Source organism: Sorex araneus, chromosome 11 (assembly GCF_027595985.1).
Source record: "Sorex araneus isolate mSorAra2 chromosome 11, mSorAra2.pri, whole genome shotgun sequence".
NCBI lineage: Eukaryota > Metazoa > Chordata > Mammalia > Eulipotyphla > Soricidae > Sorex > Sorex araneus.
The window spans coordinates 54,535,287-54,547,928 of record NC_073312.1 but is presented as its reverse complement, the minus strand read 5'-3'; the positions used below and the strand labels follow the sequence as shown (position 1 = coordinate 54,547,928).

The following is a 12,642-nucleotide window of genomic DNA, read 5'->3' as shown; positions in this document are numbered from 1 at the left end:
TTTGATTACCAAAAACAGTAACAACATGTCCAACGATGGAGACATTACTGGTGCCCGCTGGAGCAAATGATGAGCAGTGGGATGGCAGTGACAGTGATTAAACCACATAATACATATGTATATCTCTTTTTATTCAAAACCAAAATCGTTGTCTCTAAAAAATAATAAATTCAATTAAATTCACTGAACAGTTAAAAGACCCCAAAACCACACTAGATTCCAGATATAAGTGTCTTGCCAGGCTCTCTGAGAGGGATGGAAGAATTGAACCAGGATTGGTCACATGCAAGGCAAACGCCCTACCCACTGTGCTATTGCTCCAGTCCTGTGTTTTAATAATACATTAAAATATTAAAAGGGATTTAGTTAATAAGAAAAAAATTTAAAAGGTGATGCAATAACTTGAAGAACTGAGTACATGTTTTGCCCTTGGGAGAGTCACTCCCAAGTAAAGGCCAGGAGCAGTTTCCAACCTCTACTATGTGTGGCCACCAAAACAAAACAAAACCAAAGTATTCTCAATCACATTATCACACTTATTCCATTCTTGTGGATAATTCCTTTCAGATTTTTTACTTAGGCCACACTCTGTGGTGTTAAGGGCTTACTCCTTGATTAGGGATGACTCCTGACAGGGTTTACAGACTATATAGGGTACCAGGTTCAACCAAATGCAAGACAAACCCTTTTTTCACTGTTCTATTTCTCTGGGCCCCCAGTGAAATTAAGATATCTAATCAACTGATTTTATATTATGGAGATTTTCATGAAAGTTCTGGAAGGATCTTCTGTAAGCCCATCATCATCATCATCATCATCATCATCATCATCATCATCATCATCATCATCATTATCATCCCATTGATCATTGATTTTCTCGAGCAGTCTCAGTAACGTCTCTATTTGTCCTAGCCCTGAGAATTTAGAAGCCTCTCTTTACTCGTCCTTCCCAATGGTGCCACATTGGAGGCTTTTTCAGGGTCAGGTGAATGAGACCCATCATTCTTACTGGTTTTGGCATATGAATACGCCATGGGGAGCTCACCAGGCTCTCCTATGTGGGCAGGAAACTCTTGGTAGCTTGCCAGGTTCTCCAAGAGGGAGAACTAGGCTATAAGAGGTCACTCGGTCTCAAATGCAACCTCACGCTTTAGGAGCTTGGTTTTATTGTGTCTGGATCTTGGCTGTTGATGGTGGCAGGGGTAGTTTGTGGGTGTGGCTGCCAAGCTACTGCAAAATGGGGGGGTCTGAGTGGAGGAGGAGGAGGCCCAGCCCCTATCCGAGCAGGCTTGGAGATCTCAGCCCCAGGTCCCACACACCTGGGTTCCTCTGCTGTTTCCTTCATACATGAAGATCATCCCAATGTATGAAGAGGGGTCTTGAGCATGGTTGTGGCTGGGTTCCAGAGTTCTTCAGCTGCCAGGGCTCTGCTCAGGGCGGGGAGGAAAACTCAACTCACCCTGCTTTGAGGGGCCCCAGTGAAGACAGCCAGGCGTGGGGGCAAGAGACTCTGTAAACCCAAGTTTTCCTAAACATGAAAATGAGAGGTAAAAGAGTCATTTCATGTGATATTATCAAAGAAGGATTCAATCAGTTATTTTTGCCTTTCAAGATAGATGGACTAAGCAGCAAAGGAGTATAGACAGGTTTTAAGGTCTGAAAAGGACAAGAAAAAGAGAAGCCTCCTCTAGAAGAAAGATATTTTGGGGCTTATAACTGTTTATAAATGTTAATTAAATTATTTTTTTAGAGAACTTAATTTTAGCTCAGTGAATTCCGTGTGAAGTCTTAACATCCTGAAGATAATAAAGCCGAATTCTGTTAAGCCACAAGTGCTATAAAAAATTATGGTGATAATTTGTTACAGCAACATTAGAAAAATAACACATAAAACATAAAGGCATAAAATTAAAATATCCATGGCAGTATAGAAACATAAATATTACATAATTATTTTGATAAATATTCAGAGAGTAAAAGGTAGGTTGAGACTAGGAGAACATTACGAATATCTTCTAAATAATTTAATCTTTATTATGATATGGCACTTTAAGCAGAAGATTGACATAATAAGAATGATATGTTTCAGCAAAATTATCTGGTGAGATTGTGTTAATCAAATTGGACAGAGAAAAAGCAGTTAAGATTTTATAAAAATATAAATGATAGGGGCTGGAAACAGTATAGCAAATAGAACACTTGCCTGGGTTTATTCCCCAGCATCTCATATGATCCCTTGAGCACTGCCAGGAGTAATTCCTGAATTCAGAGACAGTAGTAGCCCCTGATGATCCCTGAGTATGGCCTCTTCTCCCCTTCAAAAGTAAATAATATGAGTCTGGATTACAGACACAGTTTAAGTAGAAATGTAAGTACAGGTAAGAGAAACTGAAAGGACAATCCACGTTCATATTTTTCTGCAGTTGGGTCATTTATGAACTTCTAATTCCATGAAGTCAGCTGAAGTGCTGAAGATAACCAAGCATGAAAAAATATAAAATATCCCCTCAGAATTCTCTTCTTAAATCTGTATAATTTTATACTGAAGTCCTAGAAAAAAGACTAATGATTTCTTTTTTTGTTTCATAAATATAAACAACCAAAACTCATTAGCCACTAGTAAGAAGGAATGTGAAACAAATTGCTTCCTATGGATATCATTGTATCTGCTTAAGCATATAAGTGACTCCAGATAATGGCAAACCACTTTTAATCACTGAGACTGTTTTTTCATGCAAACTATCTTACAAAGAAATGAAAAAGGAAAACATTTACTTTTACTTTCAAGAGAGCCAATGAGAAGATAAAATTGAATACTGATTTCTATTTTTAGTACTTTTTTTTTAGACCATGTGATGCCAAGATTCAAACCTAATCAGTTTTATAGCAAGGCAAGCACATTAACCCCTTTATTATTTCTGTAGCCCACACACAAATTATTTAACAAATATGAAGTTTTACAGACTCAAAATCTTGTATTTTTGTATTCATATCAGATACAGTAGGTCTCATTCTCCACCAGGAGTGATTCTTGAGCAAAGAGCCAGTGTTAAGCCCTGATTACAGCCAGCAAAGGCTGCAAGTAGAAACAAACAAATATATGAGGCTATAGCTGATCAATAAAAAATCAAGAAACAAAAATGATAAAAGAAGTAGGTTGTATAAAGCATGATAAATAATGCAAGTGGCCTATTTGTGGGGCCATATATTTCATCCCATTACTTAATACTATCTTAATTTATCATTTAGGAATATAAGACCATTCTCCCCAGAAATGTTCAGACAGGTTTTTTCAGGAGTAGGTTTTATCTACTTCATGTCAACTTAGTGTGTAGAAGTCTGGTGTCCATCAAAGCCCAAACAGACCAGGAAAAAATTAGTACTAAATCTACACAGACTAGCTAGACTTAGGGACATTTCTAAAAATAATCTCTTTATTGAAGAAACCTATATCAAGACAGGGAAACCATCTTGAGACTAGGTTTAACACACAGAAGTCATACGCTCTTTGGTGGTGGGTGAAGATGCAGTAACTCTGAACATCAAAACTGTAAACATTAATATTACTGTAACCAAGCTATAATGGTTAACACTATTGTAACTAAGCCGCAATGAAAACTTAAAATTAAATAATAGAGTCGGGAAAGCATACAGATCCCTTTGCCTGAAATTTGTCTAACTAAATTTTACCAAATTGGGAAATTTGTCTAACCAAATTGTCTAACCCATTGTCTAAACAAAAACATGAATAATGTCCTAATATTTCATCCTTGTTATGGGAGCACTGAACTCCCATTATTCATTGATTTGCTGGAGCGGGCACTAGTAATGTCTCCGTTGTGAGACTTGTTATTGCTTTTGGCATATTCAACACGCCAAGGGGAGCTTGCCAAACTCTACTGTGTGGGCGGATACTTGTAGCTTGCTGTCTCTAGGAGGAGTAATTGAACCCAGGTCAGCCATGTGCAAGGCAAATGCCCTACCCGCTGTGTTATTGCTCCAGCCCATCCTTATTATATGCAGAAGGGGAATCAGAGGCAGAAAAAGAGTCAGGGGGTCGCTGGAGCAAGAAGTAGGCACAGGCAGAAAAGGATGGTGAGTGAGAATCCAAAAGGTCAGAGTCAGAATCCTGGGATCTGGGATCTAGAATTAAGGAGCTGGGAAGGAAGAGTGTGTGAGACAAGAGAGACAAAAGATTGAATAAACGGCAACTAATCAGCAGTAAATAAATAAATAAATAAATAAATAAATAAATAAATAAATAAAATTTAATGAAAAAGACGCAGCACAACACACCATTTACATATGGGGAACAAGAGAGATGTTCAGGGTCCCCAAAACCAGATCGAGGGAACCCCTGCCTCCTTCTAAAGGGAAGACAGCAACCAACCTCCAGGTCCACAGGGCGAGCAGCCCCTCAGATGAGATAGACAACGTTCATGGGCATCTTGTCGATCTGGGTGGAGTAGTACTGCTTGATGTCCCTGTGGATGCAGATGTCGTCGTTCTACACGAAGTTGATGGCCATACCTTTGCGGGACATAGCGACCTGACTTCCCGATTCTGTGGGTGTACAGCTCCCGGTTGTTGGGCAGGTCGTAGGTGACGATGAGGGACACCTGGGGGACGTCCAGGCCCCGGGCCCACACGTGTGTAGAGATGAGCACGCTGCTGCGCCCGAGCGAAACTCCTTCATGATGGACTGACGCTCCTTCTGCGGCATGTCTCTGTGCATGCACAACACGGTGAAGTTGGCCTTGCATATCTTCTCTGGCAGCCAGTCCACCTTCCGCTTAGTGTTGCAGAAGATGATGGCCTGCGTGATGGTGAGCGTGTCGTACAGGTCACATGGCCTGTCAAACTTCCACTCCTCTCACTCCAGTACCACGAAGAACTGCTTGATGCCCTCCAGGATCAGCTCATCACGCATCACCGGATGTGGATGGGGTCGGTCATGAACTTTTTGGTCATCTCCAGGATCTTGTGGGGCAGCATGGCACTGATGAGCACCACCTACGTGGCTGGAGGCAGGTAGAGGTGCACATTGTAGATTAGCTCTATGAAGCCTTTATTCAACATTTCATCAGCTTCATCCCAAATCAGCATCTTGATGGCGCGGGTCCTCAGGCTTCTGCGCCGGATCATATCATATCTTGGTGTGCCAGCCACCACGTGCTGCCTGTAGTCCAGCTTCTGGATGTCCTCTCCCACGTTGGTGCCCCCGATGCAGACATGGCACTGGACATTCACGTAGTCGCCCAGAGTGAGCAAGCCCTTCTTGATCTGCACAGCCAACTCTCTCGTCAGAGCCAAGATCAGAGCCTATGTCTCACGGACCTGAATGTCCAGGCACTGGAGCACTGAGACACTAAAGGTGGCTGCCTTGCCAGTACCAGGCTGAGACTGCATGATGATGTCTCTGCCTTTGATGATCTGCTTGATGGCTCACTGCTGGACAGCAGATGGCTTCTCAAAACCATAGGCGTAGATGCCTCACAGCAGGTCCTCCCCCAGACCCGTGGTATTGAATGTAGGGGTCACGTCCATCTCCTTGCTCATCTGGAACTCCACTTTGGTCATGCTCTCCTCCTTGAGCAGCTGCTTTTGTGCAGACTTTGCCATCGTGGCTGGAGCGCGTACACCTGGACCTGGTTCCCGATGATCAAATTTGATCTATGGATGTCAAGGTTCAGGGCAGAACTGCTGCTGGCTGCCAATGCTTCACAGCTTTCTCCACTAGTGCTGGACTCTGATGAACAGCAGGAAGCCGAGTCGTACATACGATGAAACAGGTGATACTCATCTTGTTTTCTGAGAATTTTGGCCTGTGTTTAGTGGTGTCTGCTGCTTCCCCCACCCCAGGTCCATGGTGAAGGGAGGACAAAGGAGGGACAGAGGGCCAGGATGGTCGGTATCAATTAAAGTTTACTCCAATCTCCTCTCCATTCTCCTCTGATTCTCCTGCTTATCTCTCTCAGATCCCCCTTCTTTTCTCTTTTCTCTCTGGAGCCCCCTCTGCTTTTACAGTCTCAGTTTATTTAGCAATCACATAGGATGGTGATACAAATGTGGGTTGAACATTAACAAATCAACAAAGAGGGGTAAGACTACTCCTCCAAAAAATTAACTCAAGGACAAAATCTCATCTAAGGATATTACTGCATGTAGGAAATCTACTTGAGGGTGGGATCCCATCCAGGGTGTATTGCTTTCTTCTTTCCTCAGCTAGTAGCACTGTAGCACTGTCATCCTGTTGTTCATCGATTTGCTCAAGTGGACACGAGTAATGTCTACATTGTGAGACTTATTACTGTTTTTGGCATATCAAATATGCCAGAGTTTGCCAGGCTCTGCCGTGTGGGCGGGATACTCTTGGTAGTTTGCCAGGCTCTCTGAGAGGTACAGAGGAATCAAACCCAGGTCGGCTGCATGCAAGGTAAACTCCCTACCTGCTGTGCTATCACTCCAGTCCACCTCCTCAGCTAGTAATCCACTTAAACAGTTGTAGTTAATCTACTTCTAGTATTTCTATATTTCTAGCAATGTCATTCTGTATAAGCACAGTAAGAGATATATCAATCTTAAACTTTGGTTTTCCTGAGGACATCTCACTATATATTCTAGACCACAGTCCTCAGGCCAGGTTAGTCTTACTAATCTCAGCAGGGTCCTAATCTCATTGTTACTTTTGGATCATGACAACATTTGTCCATGACTATGCTCTCAACTTACAGTTGAGTATTGTGACCCTTTGGGCTGGTCTATTTTGATGCCAGGGTAGCTCACAGCTTGCCCAGAGTTCAGTCAGTCCCTCGTCAGGCCCCTGATTTTGGTGTGCTAGGAACTCAGGACAACTGAGTTGAGAAAGCAGATGCTCAGGAGTAAATATTATCAGAGTTGATCAACCCCCAACTTACAAAAGCGTAATATTAACTGTCTTCCTGTGTCCATGCAGAAAGGTGAGTGAAGTTCCCTGCGGCAAGGCTGAAAGAACAAACCCAATGTTATCCTACATTTACCCCTTTTATTTTTACAAAAACACAAAAATTTGAATTAGAGAACAATTCCAAATCAAAACACAGTCTTATTAGTTGTACCAAGATTTCAGTCAAACCCTGGACACAGAACAGTGCTTGCAATAAAACTTCCAATTGTCCTGCACTGTCCAAGGATGATGAGAGTCATTTTGCCGTGTTTTGATGACATCATACATCTCAATGAGCACTGAAGAGCGGGGAGAGGACAGATGGAATAGAGAAGGGATCACCAAGAAAATGATGGTTGGAGGAATTGGTCGGGATGGGAGATGTGTGCTGGAAGTAGATAAAGGACCAAACATGATATATAACCTCTCAGTATCTGCATTGGAAAACATAATGCCCAAAAGTAGAGAGAGAGTATGGGGACTATTGTCTGTCATGGAGGCAATGGGAGGGTGGAAAAGATTGGGGCATACTGGTGGGGAATGTGCACTGGTGGAGGGATGAATGTTTGATTATTGTGTGATTGCAACTCAAGCATGAAAGTTTGTAACTATATGTCACCGTGAATCAGTAAAATTAAAAAATTAGAATTATAATTACCTACTAGTTAGAATTAGTTATTTAAATTAGTTACTTAAATTAGAATTAGTTACTTAAATGGAACCCTGCAGTAAATTAGTAATGTATGGCTTAGGTAGCTCTTATTTTATTTTGCATCCTTATTACATGCAAAATAAAATAAGAGCTAAGTCATACATTACTAATTTACTGCTGGGTTCCATTTAAATAACTAATTCTAATAAGAAAGTTTTGTTTTGTTTTGTTTTGTTTTTGGACCACATCTTATGGTACTCAGAAATTACTCCTGGGTCTACATTCAGGATTTACTCCTGGCTGTGCTTGAGTAACACAGAGGTGCCAGGGATTGAACCTAGGTCAGCTGCATGCTGATGAAAAGTCTGGGCCTCCTAAGAAGGTGTGCAGGCTTAGAATCTTCCTGGTTCTACAGATCCCGGGGCATCTTGAGCACACAGCCTCAGACACCTCCAAGTTCCACAATTCTGACAGCCAAGTACGAGCACAACACATTCAAAGGGAAAGGATCCTAGGAGCCCACAAAAAAGAAAACAACAATGCAAAAAGCTCAACTGGATCATAGTCATTACTGCACTATGACTATGTGCAACAGACAGCTCAGTAAATCTTTATGAGATACAGCAATTTTCACACATTTTCTTTTATTGAAGTGTTTTCAGATCATTGCACTTACCGTTTTGTTGTAATATCAATATAAAGTAAATTATTTTGGGCCTTCATAAGGGGGACGAGTGTGGAGGATGGGTAGAAAACTGGGGACAATCGTAGTGTTGGTGGGGAATCACACTGGTGGTTGGATTGGTGCCAGAACATTGAATGCTTGAAACAACTGTATTTGAACATGTTAAAAAAGATAATCAATGTGCAGATATGGCATATTTGGGGATGGCTTGCCTCGAAATTAATCAGTTTTCTAGTTTAGTCTTATACTACTATACAAAAAAATTTAGTAGCCTCCTTTTAGAGACAAGAAAACAAAACCTTCCAGGGTGCTCAGTAACTGATCTGATTCTAAGTGAAATTTTTTGTAGCTAGACGTAAATTCAATTCTGTCTGATCAAAAAGTTCCTGCTCTTAACCATCGTGACTATGAATCTGACAGAGAACTCTCAGAGGAGATAAGTGGTTATGTGTGATCCAGAGACTCGCAAATGAAACTCGGAACCAAATGGCTAGCCTAGAGATATCTCTGGACCTTGCACCAGGTTGATTGTACTGGGGTGCCTCAGACGGCAGCAGGCAAAGTGCCTCCACCTGCCCAAAATGAATGCCAGTAGCCTCAAACCTCCAGAACCCAATGAAAAATACAGGTATGCAGGACCAGTGACTGAAAATTCTAGGCCTCAAGAGATCTGGACTTGCTGCTCCTTCCCATCTCCCCGACCTTTGGGGTCCTGGCTTTCACGCCCACATAGTGCCTCCAGGTGTCATTCAAGTGCAGTAATGACTATGACCCAGAGACTCACAAATGAATTTCAGAACTGAGCAGCTCACAGCAAAGATTTCTCCGGACCTTAATTATTTAAAACTTTAGAATTCCAGGAGCTTGTGGCCACTTTGCAGCTGCAATACATCGCATGCTATTCATAACACTGTCACTCACTGTCACTGTCATACCATTGCTTATGGATTTGATCGAGGGGGCACCAGTAATGTCTCCACTGTGAGATTTGTTACTGTTTTCAGCAAATCGAATATGGTTATTCATAAAAAGCAATACAAAATAAATTATCTAGCACCTGCCTACGGTAGGCAGGCTTGAGCGGTGGTGGGAAAATTTGAAATAATGGTTGTGGGAAAGTGTAATGTTGGTGGGCCTGATGTTGAAATTTTAAATGTAATCAATTATTGTGAATAACTTTATGAAAATAAAATTTTTAATTAAAAAATTTAAAAAGGGTCGTGTTTCAAATTAAAAATGTAAACTTTTTTATTCTTTAGCCTTTAACAACAACAGAAACAGAAATTTCAAACGATGAACTCTTATTTTCACTTTTAAGTGCCAGGCACTTTTATTGGGCAATATAAAACTAGGGTGAGACCATAGAGCCTGCTGTGGCATAGAATTTAGGGGGAAGTCACCCTCAAGAGTTTCCTAGTCCTTTTCCCTACTAATCATTAGGTGTACAAAAGGATGTTCAATGTAATTCATTTTCACCAAAATTAGCCCAGCAAATGAAAACAATACAATAGCAAATTGTAGAACATCCTAGAAAGCCATATCCTAGAGTAAGATGTTTTTAGAGCAAAGTAAGGAAAGCAAAAACTTGGTCCAGCCTTCTACACCTTCTCCTAGGCTTCCCCAAATGAACTAGGAGGTTGTTGGGGCCTTTTGAATCTTGTACTTCAGCCAGTTCCTCAGGCATAATATTCACCCCTGGGGGAAAAGGGATGTTTATTTTACTTCAACCCAGTTGCTAAGGATCAAAACCTTCTTAACTGTTATCTACCTGGTGAGGTTACAGATGTAGAGATTGACAAGATTTCATGAGGCAGCAAATCATAGAGAAAAAGCAAAAACCTTCAGTTCTCTGACACTTAATATGGTTCAAACCCTCCAGGAGTGATCCCTGAGCACAGAGCCAGGAGTAAGCCCTGAACCTCCCAGGTATAGCTCAAAACAACATCAATAACAACAAAAAACAAATTCATGAACTAGTATATTTGCCTTTTCTGATTAAACCAGTTAGACCTGTATTTATTTCCATTTTATAAAAAAAGAAAAAACATTTTAGTAAGTGATGATAGTTTTTCAGAAAAGAACCCACAATTTTAACGCTTTCTTTATACCTATATATATATATATATATACATATATATATGCATTTAAGTCACTGTCACTGTCACTGTCATCCCATTGCTCATCAATTTGCTCTAGCGGGCACCAGTAACTACTCTTGGCATATTCGATATGCCAAAGACAGTAACAACAAGTCTCACAATGGAGACATTACTGGTGCCCGCTCCAGCAATTGTATATAAGTATAAATATATAATATATAATATTGAGATACCATGGTTTATAAGAGTGCAAAAATATATGTGTAGAATACAATATTACCACATGAATCCCGTCACCAAAGTACTAATATTCCTCTACCACCGTCCATAGTACTCTTCCTTTCATTTACCCTAATTATATATACTTAACTGATGACATATTTGGAAAGATAAAGTATTTTCAAAGTGCGTATACTCAGTAAATGGCCAAGAATATACAAACATTGGGGTCTTTCTGGCTATTTCTGATTGTTTTGATCTTAACAAATAACTCTACTGTAAAAGTTCAAGGCCACTGTTGAAACTGTATAAAGAAGCACTCCATTTCAGTGTTACGAGATCTTAAAAGACATTTAGCTTTGTGTTTCACTTTCCCCTCCTTTCTTTCTCTTTTTGTCTTTTCCTTACCTTTTCATTCTTTTTTGTTTTTTTGAACAATTTTGTTCTAATACCATAGTAAACTCCAACAGAACCAGTTAAACATCTGTGGTTGTGGTGATTAAGGGAACCGGCAAGGGACAGCATCCTTGGAACTCAATCACAGAACCAGCTTTGCGTAGGAACGCTAAGGCAACCATTTTATAAGTACAGGGATTAGAACAGACCCCAGTTTCTCATGTTTCAATCCTTGTCTCACTGATTTTCTCCCGTACTTCCCAGTCCCCCAACTGCCCACTGCTTTTTAAAATTTCTTCCCTTTTTCTAAACACTGATTTTTTTTTGAGACAGAAATTACAAAATATATCTCTGACAGTTTTCTGTTAAATACTAGGAAGAAATTTTTATCAACGTTTTCCTTGCTAATCTCCCCTAGACTTGAGCACACGGTATGCATAAATGTAAAATAGGAGTTATGTAAAGAATCAATTAGTAAGAGTCTGAGAGATAGTGAAGAGTATACATGTGACGAATGCTATTTAGTTCAGCATAACTGATATTGAACTGATACTCTGTTTTTACACAGAGGGGAAACACTTTTGTGAAAGTGAAGTTGGTGGGGTTTGATTTGCTTGATGAGAGCAAGCTCCTCTTTTATGAATGTTAATTATTGGTATCCAAGATTCTGCTCAAAATAAATAATTAGCACCACAATAGTAGAGACAAAAGCCCAAGTAAAGTGAACATTCCAGAAGACTTCAGAGATTAAATAGAAATTTTGAAATAATTATCCTACTGCTGAAAAATAAATGATCACTTGTATCACTTGTCATCCCGTTGATCTTGATACATAATACACAAATGATACATGAAAAAATATAAGTAATAGTGGAGGACTTCCTCTTTTTAGGCAGCATTTTATTCTTAATATTTTGTATTAATAAAGTATTTAAGTGAAATACTCTAAAGAGTAAAACAATCAAAATGGTTTGATATTTAATATAAAAAGCACTAAATAGATGTTTTATGATCTACTTCTCACCATTTCAGAAGTATGATTATATTACAATTGACAGTATTATTATTATTCATCCCATTTTTATTGCATGAAATTGTTCACAGTGTACATTAAATAATTTAATCAATAAAATTATAGATTTATACACATGTTGCATGTATATATATTGACTAGTGAAGTAAAGGAGAAAACTAAATTGAGTCTATAGCCTCATTTTCTTTTCATTTTCTCTTTTTATTATTTTCTAAGCTTCTCGAGGTAGGTGTCTAGACTATTACCACTTCCTCTCTTTGTCCTCCTCCCACCTACAGCAGTCTGGTTTCTGTCCTTACCACCACACTGAAATCGCTTTCTCCTGAATTGTTCTTCTGGTCGTTAAATCAGAGAGGAAATTTTTAGTTCTCAATTTACTGGACCACTAAAAGCATTTAGCACTGTTGGTCACTTTGTGAAATTCTCTAGAGTCTGCCTGTTTCTCACAATGATTTCTTTCCAAATGTCTTCTCTCTCTTTTTTTCTTTCCTCCTCCATTAAGTTTTCAGTTGTTTAATGCTACAATCCCATTGATCCAGTAAGAACAGAGGACATCATCCTCTACCCTTCACTTTCCTTCTATAAATATTCTAAATATATCTCCACTCTTTCTTCACATACTATTCCACTGCT

General features: G+C 39.8%; 1 pseudogene; it reads right to left on the bottom strand.

The window, feature by feature from the left end:
- Nucleotides 1-4,417: 4,417 nt before the first annotated feature.
- On the bottom strand, nt 4,418-5,634 carry LOC101552624 (eukaryotic initiation factor 4A-III-like; annotated as a pseudogene).
- Nucleotides 5,635-12,642: the final 7,008 nt, after the last annotated feature.